Source organism: Hemitrygon akajei, chromosome 6, assembly GCF_048418815.1.
Source record: "Hemitrygon akajei chromosome 6, sHemAka1.3, whole genome shotgun sequence".
In the NCBI taxonomy this organism is placed as follows: domain Eukaryota; kingdom Metazoa; phylum Chordata; class Chondrichthyes; order Myliobatiformes; family Dasyatidae; genus Hemitrygon; species Hemitrygon akajei.
Window position 1 is genome coordinate 78,614,664 of NC_133129.1, and position 12,582 is coordinate 78,627,245.

Consider the following 12,582-nt stretch of genomic DNA (forward strand, 5'->3'; position numbering starts at 1 on the left):
GTGAAATTTGTTAACTTTATGGCAGCAGTAAAATGAAACACATGATAAATATAGAGAACACAATCAGAATTACTGTAAGTATATACCATGTCTATTAAATAGTTGTTAAAATAAGTAGTGCAAAAAAATAGAAATAAAGATGTGATGAGGTCGTGTTCATGGGTCCATTCAGAAATCAGATGGCAAAGGGGAAGAAGTTGTTCTTGAATCACTGAGTATGCGTCTTCAGACCTCTGTACCTCCTTCCCGATGGTAAAGTGAAGAGGGCATGTCCTGGGTGGTGGTGTCCTTACTGATGGATGCCGCATCCCTAAGGCATTGCTCCTTGAAGTTGTCTTGTAGATGTAATGGGATTTTGGCATTTTAACCTCTGATATGAAACCATAATTATTTTGTAACATGCAAAATAGAAATATGTACATAGTTCAGGCTGTGTGAAAGGAATTTATGATATACCGATTAATAAAACATACACAGTAAATGGAAAAACAGAAATGGGAAAGGCCACTTGGTGTTTGAGCTATCACCAGTGAGAGCATGGCTGATGATTAAGCCATAGAATCAGAGAGTCATAGAGCAGGAATATAGGCCTTTCTGACCACTGAGTCTGCACAGGCCATCAACACAGATTTACACTAATCTTATGCTAATATCATTATATTTTGCATTTATTCCAACAACTCCCACAGATTTTACAAACCATTGATGCACTAGAGGCAATTTACATCAGCCTACCAAACCACACTTCTGGGATATGGGACAGAAGTGGAGCTGTGAGGGAACATTTCTAATATTCACATCACTGTGCTGTCCATCCATCTCATTACATGAACCCCATTCACCTCCACCTACTTCTGCCTTCTTCAGCTAGAACAAAAAAATCTAGCTTTATTAAACATGGTCAGTGTCTTGGCTTCTACTCCCTCAGTGGGAGCAAATCGCAAAATTTCATCATCTTTTGACTGACGAGATTTCTTCTCATCTAATTTCCAAATTTATTTCCCTATATCCAGAAATTGTGATCACAATTCTAGACTTTGCAAACCAAGGGAAATGGCTTGTCAAACTCCATTGGAGACTGAAGTTTCCATGGTAATAGGTTTTTGATAGTTATCTGGTTGTTAAGGTTAATATGGGAGGTTAAAAAGAGAAAATATTATAAAGTGAATATGTAAAAGCTGCCAAACACAGAGCTGAAGGAAATGCCCAACAGGTCCAACCACGGTAGAGCAGAGAGAAAAACGGACCTAAGATTACAGCTGGATAGCCTTCAGCAGAACTGGCCAGTTTTAATATAAACAGTGGAAGTGAGTTACTTGAAGTTGTTAAATTCAACATTGAGGACCAAAAACTACCCAGATAGAAGAGGACACAAGCAAGAAGAACATTCAAGGAAATAGGAGTGGGTTTCGGTTACCAAACCTGCGGAGCCTATCCTGCCCTTCAATATGACCTGTGCTGGTCTCAACTATTCGTCTGAGCCAGTTCCCCACAACCCTAAACAAAGGAACTGAAAGCTGTGAAATGCAAAGCTCCATGAATTGCCTGCCACATCAGGCTACGCTACAGTCCTTTCAGATCATCTTAAAGTGCTTTCCAAAGTTCAAAGATTTAAGATACAAAGTACATTTATTATCAAAGTATGTTTGCAATATACAACCTTGAGATTCATCTTCCCACAGATAGCCATGAAGCTAAAAAGTTGTTAAATCACTTTCAATTGATAAATCACTTCTTCAAGCGTAATAAATTTCATAATGAGAGGAATCTGGCAGACAGCCATAAAAGGCAGTGTGATCCTAACTGAATGGTGTGATTGGTGACATTTATCAAAGGGTGGATGTGGCTAAGACAATATAGTTAACAATACATTCCCTCTGCACTTCAAAATAATTTCACAGGATCATAGGAGAGTTCGCGTCCACCTGAGGTGGCAGGTGGCATCTGTATGAAGAAAACCATCTTATGAATCATACCACCAAGAACAAATTACTCTACTAGTAATTCACTAGAGTCTTAGCCTTGACTTCTGACTCAAATTTCTATCTTGGGATTTAAAACCACAGCTTTTGGATTTAGACTCACAAGGGCTAACAGTTGACACACAGCTGCCACTATGATTTACAGGATAGAGATCTTTTAATTAATAAAATTACATAAAAGACGCAGTGTGAAAACTTGGCATCGGTTTAAAATGTATATTATGCATGCAGGCTCCCCAGTCAAATAAAACTAACAGTGAATTTGAAGAAGCTCCCTGGAATTGAAGATGAAAGGGGAAAGCAGCAGAAGACAATTTTAGCAAACACAATTAAAATTCAGTTTATGAATCTTTGCGGAATATTGAGAGATTGTCAGACACGATCAAATACTTTTATCATTGTAGTTTTTGGGTTAGTGTCAGCTTTTAATTGAATTCAGTTTTAACCCAATTATGTTGATCAAGGCAATAATAACTTGCATTTGTGTTGTGCCTTCAATGTGCCAAAATAACCCAAAGCATTTCACAAGAGCGGCTTCAACCAGTAGTTGACAATGGAGAATTGGTCACATTGGAAAAGAACAAGGTAGGGAAGCAGTGAAGATCTGAGTGGGATCTCCAACATCTGGGATCCATCAAATGAAGATGCAGCCACCAGTGACAGTGCATGAAGAGCAATGAGTGAAATAGTGCAGAAGTATTGGAGGTTGATGAGGCTGAAGATGCTCACAGCAATGAGGCCACTGAGTATTTGAAAACTAGGAGAAGAATTTGAGGTAGTATTACTTCAGGAACTGGTGTTGGTCAAGATCACAAATGTGTGTGCATGACTTTGCATGAGTCAGGACATGAACAGTAGAGGTTTTACTGAATTATTTTCTTTATATTCTTATAAAACACAGTAGATAAAAAGGTTGGAGATTGTGCAGTTATCTCCAGCATTTATAGCTTCACTGTGAACATTAAGGCAGTGTGTTGATACTTTTAGATTCATTGAACATGAAAGTTCCAAATGCTCACTGGGCTAGACTAAACAAGTTTCAGCGAAGGAGCGTGCACACTGCTCAGAACACTTCATCAAACCATTAGTAAGGGTTTGCTTGTGCCCCCTGACTATAAAACGATGTCACATTCAATTTTCATCTTCGGTTCAGCTGTTGCACGGTCATTCAAGCACTTGAAACACATTTCTGAAATTTATGCAGAACCCCCTGCAACATATTCCCCAGGCACATAAAGTTATGACAATCAAAATATAGCCTTGTGCACTTCAGACTGACCCAGTTCCACAGGCATTATTCATTTTATCTGATCCAAGGCATGTAGTGCTGCACAACTGGCATGTTTTAAACAATAAACTTTAGAGAGCTGGGACTTTCTAAAGGAAGACGTTTGCAAATCTTGAAGAATAACTACATGAGAAAAAAATTCACATTTGGAATAATCCATCTTTGATGGCTTTTATATTCACTTTAGTTAAGAATAAGCATAATTTTGTAGACGTTGCTGTTGTGAGAGCCCACATAGATTACCAATCCAGTGTTGTGAGAACCCACAGAGATTACCAATCCAGTGTTGTGAGAACCCACAGAGATTACCAACATAATGTCATGAGAGTCCACATGGATTACCAATCCAACGTCTAGTTAAATGACCATGGTGCAAAGTGATTAGATTAGATTAGATTAGGTTATCACTATTTACATTAAGCGAATTCCTCCTTCACTTTGAGCTCACAGTGAAAGCGATAAGCACGGCAAAAATAAATACCGCAGTAAACAGATTGTTAGCCAGAAAATAGCAGAATGGTGTAAGTATTGTAGAGCAATCTGAAATGGTGCAAAAAGAATACCAAAGTGACAATAGCAGTGTAACAGAGAGATAGAACTAAGAACACAACCACACAACTGGGAAGGAGGGGGTGAAATAGGTGATCGATTCAGGAGCCTTATCGCAGTGGGGAAGAAACTGTTCTTAGGTCTAAACATCTGGACTTTCAAGCTCCTGTTTCTTATCCCAGGGTGGCAAGTGTACTAAGTGATATTATTAGCTTTCCTGAAGCAAAGCACCATGAAGCTGTTGCTTATGGAAAGTAAATGCTAGATTTAAAAAGCAAACGGTATTGCGTTTCTCCTTCTTTCTTTATTAGTGCCAAGCTAGAGTGGGGAGAATGGATTCCAGGTCATAGGTGTGCTCTCCATGAAAGATATAAGAGATCTGGGAGACCTCCAGTCTCCCTGATTGCCACATCTGCATGAAGTGCAACTAGCTGTAGTTCCTTACAAACCATGAGCGGGGAGCTGGAGCTGGATGACTAAAGTTCATACAGTAGAATGAGGAGGTAATAGATAGGAGTTGCAGGGAGGTAGTCACACCTAAATTGCAGGAGGCAGGAAACTGGATGACTGTTTGGAGAGGAAAGAGAAATAGGCGGATAGGCAGAATTTGTTAGATATGTCCAGGAAGAATTACTGACACAATATATGGACAGGCCAACTGGAAGAGAGGCTATTCTGGATCTTGGACTAGGCAATGAACCTAGTCAGGCAGCAGATCTCTCAGTGGATTAGATTTTGCAGACAGTGACCACAGCTACCTGACCTTTAACGTAGTCTTGGACAGCAATAGGAGCAGATAATAAGGAATCATATTTAATTAGAGAAGGATGAATTACGATACAGTGAAGCAGGAACTTGGGAGCATAAACTGGGAACAGATGTATTCAGGGAAATATACAACAGAAATGTGGAGATAGTTTAGGGAGAACTTGCATGAAGTTCTGGATAGGGTTGCCCCATTGAGCCGGGAAAAGGATGTTAGGGTGAAGAAATCATGGTGGATAAGAGATGTGGAATATCTAGTCAAGAGGAGGAAAGAAGCATACTTAAAGTTTAGGAAGAAAGTATCAGACAGGGCTCTAAAGAGTTACAAGCTAGCAAGTAAAGAGCTTAAGATGGGTATTTAGGAGAGCTAGAAGGGAGCATGAGAAGGCCTTGGTGAGTACAGTAAGTGAAAGCCACAAGGCATTCTACATCTATGTGAAGAGCAGGAAGATGACTAGAGGGAGGGTAGGACTGACTGGTGATAAAAGAGGGAACGTCTGGAGTCAAAGGAAGTAGGAGAAGTCCTTAAGGAATAGTTTGTTTCAGGAATATTGTTGGGGTACAGGTAAGAAGATTTCAGGCTTTAGAGGGACTTCAGGGATATCTGAGACCGCCCATTGCTCAGAGTCAACCATGGATGTTGCATTCCAGCTCCTACACGAAATGCAGGCCAGGGCAATACAATGTGGAGATCAAGGTGCTGCCGAAGCAACAGGCTGCCCCTCTGCACACAGCTAATGGCAGAGACAGTTTGACACCAGCAGCATCACAGGAGTTGTCAGTCATCTTGAACTCAACATTGAACTGCTTTAGGGACTCCAGCTCTGGATTTTTCCTTGGGGTTTGCTCCCGAAGCCTTCCCCATGGGTGGGTATAACCGCAAGGCAGCGGAGGTTTGAGATCAGAGTGCTCCTTCACATCGATGAGCTGACAAGCTCCATCTGCCTGAAGTGACTGGTTTAAAGGCAACAGTAACCCAGCTTTGCCTCTTCTGTCAGCAAAAACTGGTCCGCCAGGCTTAGTAGCTAAGCCACATGTGAAGGCCAGGAATTAGACTTGGTTGTCAGAGGCTATTTGAGGCACAAGCCATTGGGAGCATTTAATAGATAGTGGGAGCTTATGTCCACTACCTCTCCCAGCTAGAACAAAGGAATAGGAAGAGTATGATAAGAAGACTGTGGGTCTTGTGACATGGTCAAAGGTCCAGTAGGGAAATTGCTGGTAGTGTGACCATGTTTGGTGAGCACAAGTGGAAAGATCACAGATCTAGTTGTGAGTATGACAGGGACAAAAGGATGAAAGAATTGTGGAGCTTAGGAACATAATTGAAGGTCCACCATCAAGGTTGTAAATATTGCAGTACAGGATAGGAAATTTGTAGCTCTCAAGGGAATTGCTGACCACAATTACGAGGATTATAACCTCGAGAATGTTGTTAGGAAAAAGAAAGGCTACAGGGCATATGACTGAGGTGTTGGGTAGGAAGATCCTAGGCCTCATAAGTATTGTTGCCAGCTGTGGGAAGTTCAGGAATCAAGCCATTTAGGAATCTGCCATGAGATCATTGGGCATGGGTTTGCAATGAGGTTGGGAGTGAGGCTGGTGAGTTCAGGAATTAAAGTACAGTTATTTATTGTAATACTTCCCAATTTCATGAAAGTGGTCCTTTGGTTTCCACGGAGGGAATCAGAACTGATAATTAACATCCCAGGGCCATTGAAAATGGAGCAGAGATCACAAGCAGGAGATAAGCCCCAACATGACTAGATCTGGCAAAAGACTTGGATAAAGGGCAACCTTTGTATACCATTCACCAAACATGCAGCACAGTGAAGCTTCAGTTCCCAAAAGACAAATCAGCCTAAATTTACCACCAATGCCTTTATAGCAGAAATCAGACAGTACGGGTGAATGTCTCAGTCCCAGACTGCGAGGTAGCGCCTGCCCCGCAGTAAGAAATGCTCTGGACCTTAATGGCCTCTTCCTATTTTCAAAATCATTCCAACACCTTTAAGCAGAGTACCCACAATGAAGGTGGGACGAAAAGAATTTTCCCTGTAAAATACAATGGATGGCTATAGTTGAATCTTGCTGAGTTTCCTTTGGAAGTTCCAATCTCTGGACAGTGGCTACAAGTAAGGAGGGAGCTTTAAGTAAAGATTTTTAAAAGTCAACAATTGCTGGTGTGCATGCTTAACTGAAAAAATAATCCATCAGTGTGGCCTCATTGCGACTGTAGAGGAGGCCATGGACTGACATGTCAGAATGGCAATGGAAGTAGCATTAAAATGGGTGACCACTGAGAGATCTCACTTTTCTGGAGGACGAAACATAGGTGCTTGGTGAAGTAGTCTTTCAATCTATGTCAGGTCTCACCGATATACGGGAGGCCACACCAGGAGCACCGGATCCAGTAAATGACCCCAAAAAACTCACAGGTGAGTTGTTGCTTCACCTGGAAGGACTTTTTGGGGCCCTGAATGGTAGTGATGGAGGAGATCACGGGGCAAGTGTAGCTGTATTGCACTTGCAAGGATAATTACCATGAGCGAGGTCAATGGGGAAGGACGAATGGATGAGGGAGTCATTCACGTAGGGAGCGATCCCTGTGGAAAGCAGAAAGTGGGGTGTGGGGAGGGAATAATGTATTTGTTGGTGGGATCCCATTGGAGATGATAGAAGTTACATCCACAATTTCCAAATTTTTTAAATTGGTGTTATCATCACGTATTTTTCTTATCTCAATTGTCTTAAACACTAAAACTGGTTACAGTACTCCTTGTTATGTTCTTGAATATTATTAGCTGCCTGCACTCTAAGTCTATGACTTTATCCAGCAATCTGTTATTGTTCTTCCTTAATGCATTGTGGTAATGAAATGATCTGTATGCCAAAACAAAGCCATTTACTGTATCTCAGTACGTGACAATAATAAACCAATTTATCAATTTACAGGTTAGAATATACATGATAAGACAGCACAGATGATTCCAGCAGTTATTCTCTGAGCAATGTTAAAAACTGATAATCATTAGAAAGCCATCACCAAATTAATTGCCTTCTGAAGCCAGCTCCCTAAGCTTCGGAATTCCTTTTCTAAACCTCCCTCCCTTTTGATGTATTTCCCTTATTTGAAGGCAGTGCTTAAAAGCTATCTTTGATCACTAGTTCTAAAAGCAGAAAACTGTGTAAGTAGGAGATCAGGCAGCAGCAAATAAAGTCTTTAATATTTCAACACGATGACCTTTCATCAGAATTAGTATTAGCAGGTTCAGTATTTCTGATATAAAGACTTCTATCTGAAATGTTAATCCTCCCCACAGATGATACCTGACTCATTCAAAGGTGTCTGCATTTTCCACTTTTAGTTCAATTGCCCAACACCCACTATGTTTTGCTTTTACTTGGATAGGAATTTATTCATCGAGCCTAAAATGATTCACAGAATTTTATTGGGAAATGGATATTAAAAAAGTATTATGTTAGTGAGCTTGTTTTTAGACATGTGGGCCCTATGCACTACCTTGAATTGTATCAGCGCATGTTTAGCACATACAGAGGAGGAGTTAACTAACTGAAAAACGTTCTCCCATTTCTCTGGAGGTAAGGAAAGTTGAAGTTCTTTTTCCCATTCATTCTTAATTTTATCTGATATACCTAGCTGTATTTTCATAATCATATCATAAATAGTTGCTAGTAAACCCTTCTGATAAGGGTTTAAGCTTAATTTTTTTCCATGATATCAGTTAGGTATGAATTTGGAAAAGTCTGTATCATATTATTCAGAAAGTTTCTAATTTGTAAGTATCTAAAAAAATGGGACCTAGGTAAATTATGTTTATTAGACAACTGTTCAAAGGACATGAAACAGTTATCCAAGAATAAGTCACGAAAACAAATTATACCCTTCGTTTTCCATATCAAAAAGGCTTGACCCATAACAGAGGGTTAGAAAAAGAAATTAGATATAATAGGGCTTGAAAGAATAAACTTATTCAAGCCAAAAAATTTACAAAATTGAAACCATATTCATAATGTGTATTTAATTATTGGATTAACCATTTGTTTACTCAATTTAGAAAGGGCAAAGGGAAGCGAGGTCCCTATGATAGAAACTAATGAGAACACATGTACAGATTTACATTCAAGGTTTACCCATTGTGTACTTTGAATTACATCCAAGCTCGCTCGTTTTTACTCCCACATAAATCCTATCTGTGATAGATGTCATTCGGAAGTAGCCTCTTTGACTCATATGTTTTGGTCTTGCCCTTCTTTGGAGAAATATTGGAAAGATATTTTTGACATTATTTCAACTGTTTTGAATATTGATTTATATCCTCATCTTATTACTGCAATTTTTGGCTTACCAATGGTGGAAAATAGTTATTTATCCTCTTCAGCTCGTCAGATGATTGCATTTGTTACATTACTGACCAGAGATCCATTTTATTGAATTGGAAAGAGATTAATCCTCCTGCTTCATTCCAATGGTTTTCCCAAACCATATCTTGTTTAAATTTAGAAATAATCAGAAGTGTCATTTTTGACCCTTGGTTAAATTCGAAGAAATTTGGAGACCATTTATTCAACAATTTCATATGATGTAATGACCTTTTCTGAACCCTTTTTATTATCCTTAAATAGTTGGATAGAGGAGTGGAGTTATTGATATTATTGATTATATCTGTTGTAACATAATAGCCCAACTTTGTTTAGTTTAGGTTTGCTTAGTTTAGTTTTTTTTTATTTCTAATTTGGGGTTTTTTTGGCATTTTTTTTCCATCATGTTAACTACATCAAGAGTTTGGGAGGCTTAATACATTTGTGTTATCTATAGCTTTTACTTGTATATATTGTTTATTAATTACGTATTCCCAATCTCTCTGTATTACTATTGTTATTATGCCTATATTTGAAAATTAATAAAAAGATTTGAAAAGAAAGAAAAAGTATTATGATAGTGTAGCGGTTAGCTCAATACTATTACAACACAGAGCACTGGAGTTCGGAGTTCAATTCCAACGTCATCTGTAAGGAATTTGCACATCCTCTCTGTGAATGTGTGGGTTTTTTCTGGGTTCTCCAGTTTTCTCCCACAGTCCATAGACCTACTGGTTAAGAGGTTAACTGGTAAATTCTCCCATGCTTAGGTTGGCATCAAAGTGGTGGTTGCTGGTAGCAGGGCTGGAAGGGCTGGAAGGGTTCATTCCATGCTGTATCATTAAATATAAATATAATATAAAAAACAGAAATCTAAAGCAATGAAGTGTTAACAATAATCTGTAGCAGTAACCCAATAAGCTTTATAAAGAAACCAAATTAAGTACATTTGGACAAAAAACTGATAAGGTCAGGAATAATATCCAAGGGTGTTTTTTTTTTGTGTGAATGGGTAAGTCACTGATTTCACTAGCTCTTAGATTTTTAGTCCAATGCTTTCTGCAGATAATATCACAATTCAATTCTTGGGGCAGCTCATCTGTTGACAGAAACATTGTACCCTTCTCCAGCCCTCTTCACTTCTCCAATTCTGTCCATTAATTTTATAATTATAATCACTCCCAACATAATTGATTTTCTTTAAGAGGTCCCTGAGTTCTGGATTTCCTTTCCTAAACCTCCCCCTCTTAATACAAATCTACTATTTAAAGTCACTGCTTGAAATTTGCCTTTTGATCAAGACTTTGGTAACAGCCCTAATATCTCCTTACATGGCCCAGGGTCAAGCTTTGATATGGATTGATCTATGAAGATATCAGGAAGTTTAGTGGATAAGAGGTATGAATAATTGTTACCATGCTAGCGTAGCAGTTAGTGCAATGCTATTACGTTCAGGATTTTGGAGTTCAATTCTGGTGCCAGCTGTAAGGTGTTTGTAGTTCTCCTAAGACTGCATGGGTTTCCTCTGGCTGCCTCCCACATTCTCAAAGATGTACAGGTTAGTAGGTTAATTGGTCATTGTATATTGTCCTGTGATTAGACTGGTGTTAAATAGGTGAGTTACTAGGCAGTGTGGTTTCTTGGGCTGGGAGGACCTATTCCACACTGTATTTCCAAATAAATAAGTAAATAATTGCAAATGGTCATTTCTATTGTTAAGTCTCAGTCTATATCTAGCAGCATGCAATAGAGAAAAGGAAAATGGAATAACGTTAACCCCAACAGTAACCATTGCACAGTGCTGCCCACAACCACCTATGAGAAAGCTCATAGCCTGCTGATTCCATAAGGTTAATGATCTTGGTACAGAACATTAAGACAGAAGAGGGAGAGATTATTTTTATGGCTTCACTTGCTCTCATTTGCAATTCCATGAGATTGGCTTTGCGTTCTTTCACTAGGCTTTATTTCATTGCAATCTGCCTTTCTCCTCTTTCTGCTGAACAGTCTTCATCCAAACACTTTTTCTTGACCACTGTCCTTTTTAAAGATTAGCTTTATTTGTCACATGTACGCCAAAACATCCAGCGAAATGTGTCATTTGCATCACCAACCCACACAATCCGAGTATATACAGGTGCTTAACGAATGTTTGCTTTACACCACTTCACTTTTACAAAAGACCTACATTAGTAACCTGTTTTTGCATTACAAGGAGGATTTTTGCTTTTATGAAAATATTTCTGATATAAATTAATGGTTCTTCGCTTTACACCATTTCGGTTTAAGAAAGGTTTCATAGGAACACTCTACCCTTGTAAAGGGGGAATACCTGTACTGTGAGCAGGCTGCAAGTATCACCTTGCTTCCAGCACCAACATAGCAAGCCCACAACTCACTAACCATAACAGTTACGAGGAAAACATACAAACGCTTTATGGACAGCGGTAGGAATTGAGCCCCGATCTCTGATCACTGGTGCATTACACAAACCACTTCCCCTTATTTTCACACTGCATCTCAGGGACAGGGTCATATCTGGAATGTGAAAACCAGACAAAGACAACCTGCTCCTCAAACCTATTCCTCCACTCAACCAATCTTTAGTTGTTCTATATTTTCACTCATTTTGGCTGTGTATCAGTTGCCTAAAATAAATCTGAGATTTTCAACTGAACCCCACCTTTTGCTGTTGGAGGTGGACAGGGCGATGTTCCTGCTTGGTCATAGCATACAAACGTCAGAGCAGCGTAGTCAGATGGAGTATGTGGCACCGCCAGTATCCCAAAAGACCAAAAAAGTGTTGGGCTTTTTGTTTTGTCGTAGGGGTGCTATGTCTAGGATCTTATTTCTGACCTTATTGGGAATTATCCTATTGCCTTCAGTCTCTTGTATTTGCAGCTGGGTCCTATGCTTTAGCAGGGTTAGTTTCCCATCCCCTCGGTTGCCTGTAACAAATCAATTCTCAAAATGTTTTCGGGTACCTGGAAGATGAGCATGAGGACAAACCGAGGAGGTTTCTCACCAATAGCGAGATTGACCTTTGTTCATACAGCATTTGTAACCAATCCCCCATATCCTGAGTACATCCTCTCTTCCATTTATAGAACCAGATTCCCATGTAATAAGGTCACCTCAGCCCCAGTGTCCAGCAGGGCAATTATCCATGTGACCACCAAAGAGTAATAGGTACGTATGGCCTTGGGTCTCCCTGTGGGACCAGAAATATCAGTTTCCATAGCAACAGCAGTGGGCCCTGAGCCCTGGCCATACGCCTAGGTGATGAGCTGAGTTACCTACCATCCAGGGTCCAATTCACCCAAGTCCAGATAAAATTGGAGCATGTTCTACTTTTTAAAAATGGGTCAGAAAACAACCAGTCTCTTCGTCTGGGCTATCAAATATGACCCACCTGGGTCACAATGCTCACTGTACAACACATAAAGAACTCCAGTAGATACAGCACCTCATCAATTTCTTTCCTTCAGCAGGGACAGAAACAATTCCTTTCCACTAAGATGGGAAGAGGGGCTCTTTGATACCAGCTGTTGAAGCATAAACGTTGACTGCTTTGGCATGTTCCTAGTTCCATTCATCATGCACTGTTACCTCTGC

General features: G+C 39.7%; 1 protein-coding gene across 3 annotated transcripts in view; it reads left to right on the top strand.

Moving 5' to 3' along the window:
• Window positions 1-12,582, top strand: part of chrna8 (cholinergic receptor, nicotinic, alpha 8) — a 364,842-nt gene that overhangs the window by 312,203 nt on the left and 40,057 nt on the right. The window lies entirely within an intron of this gene.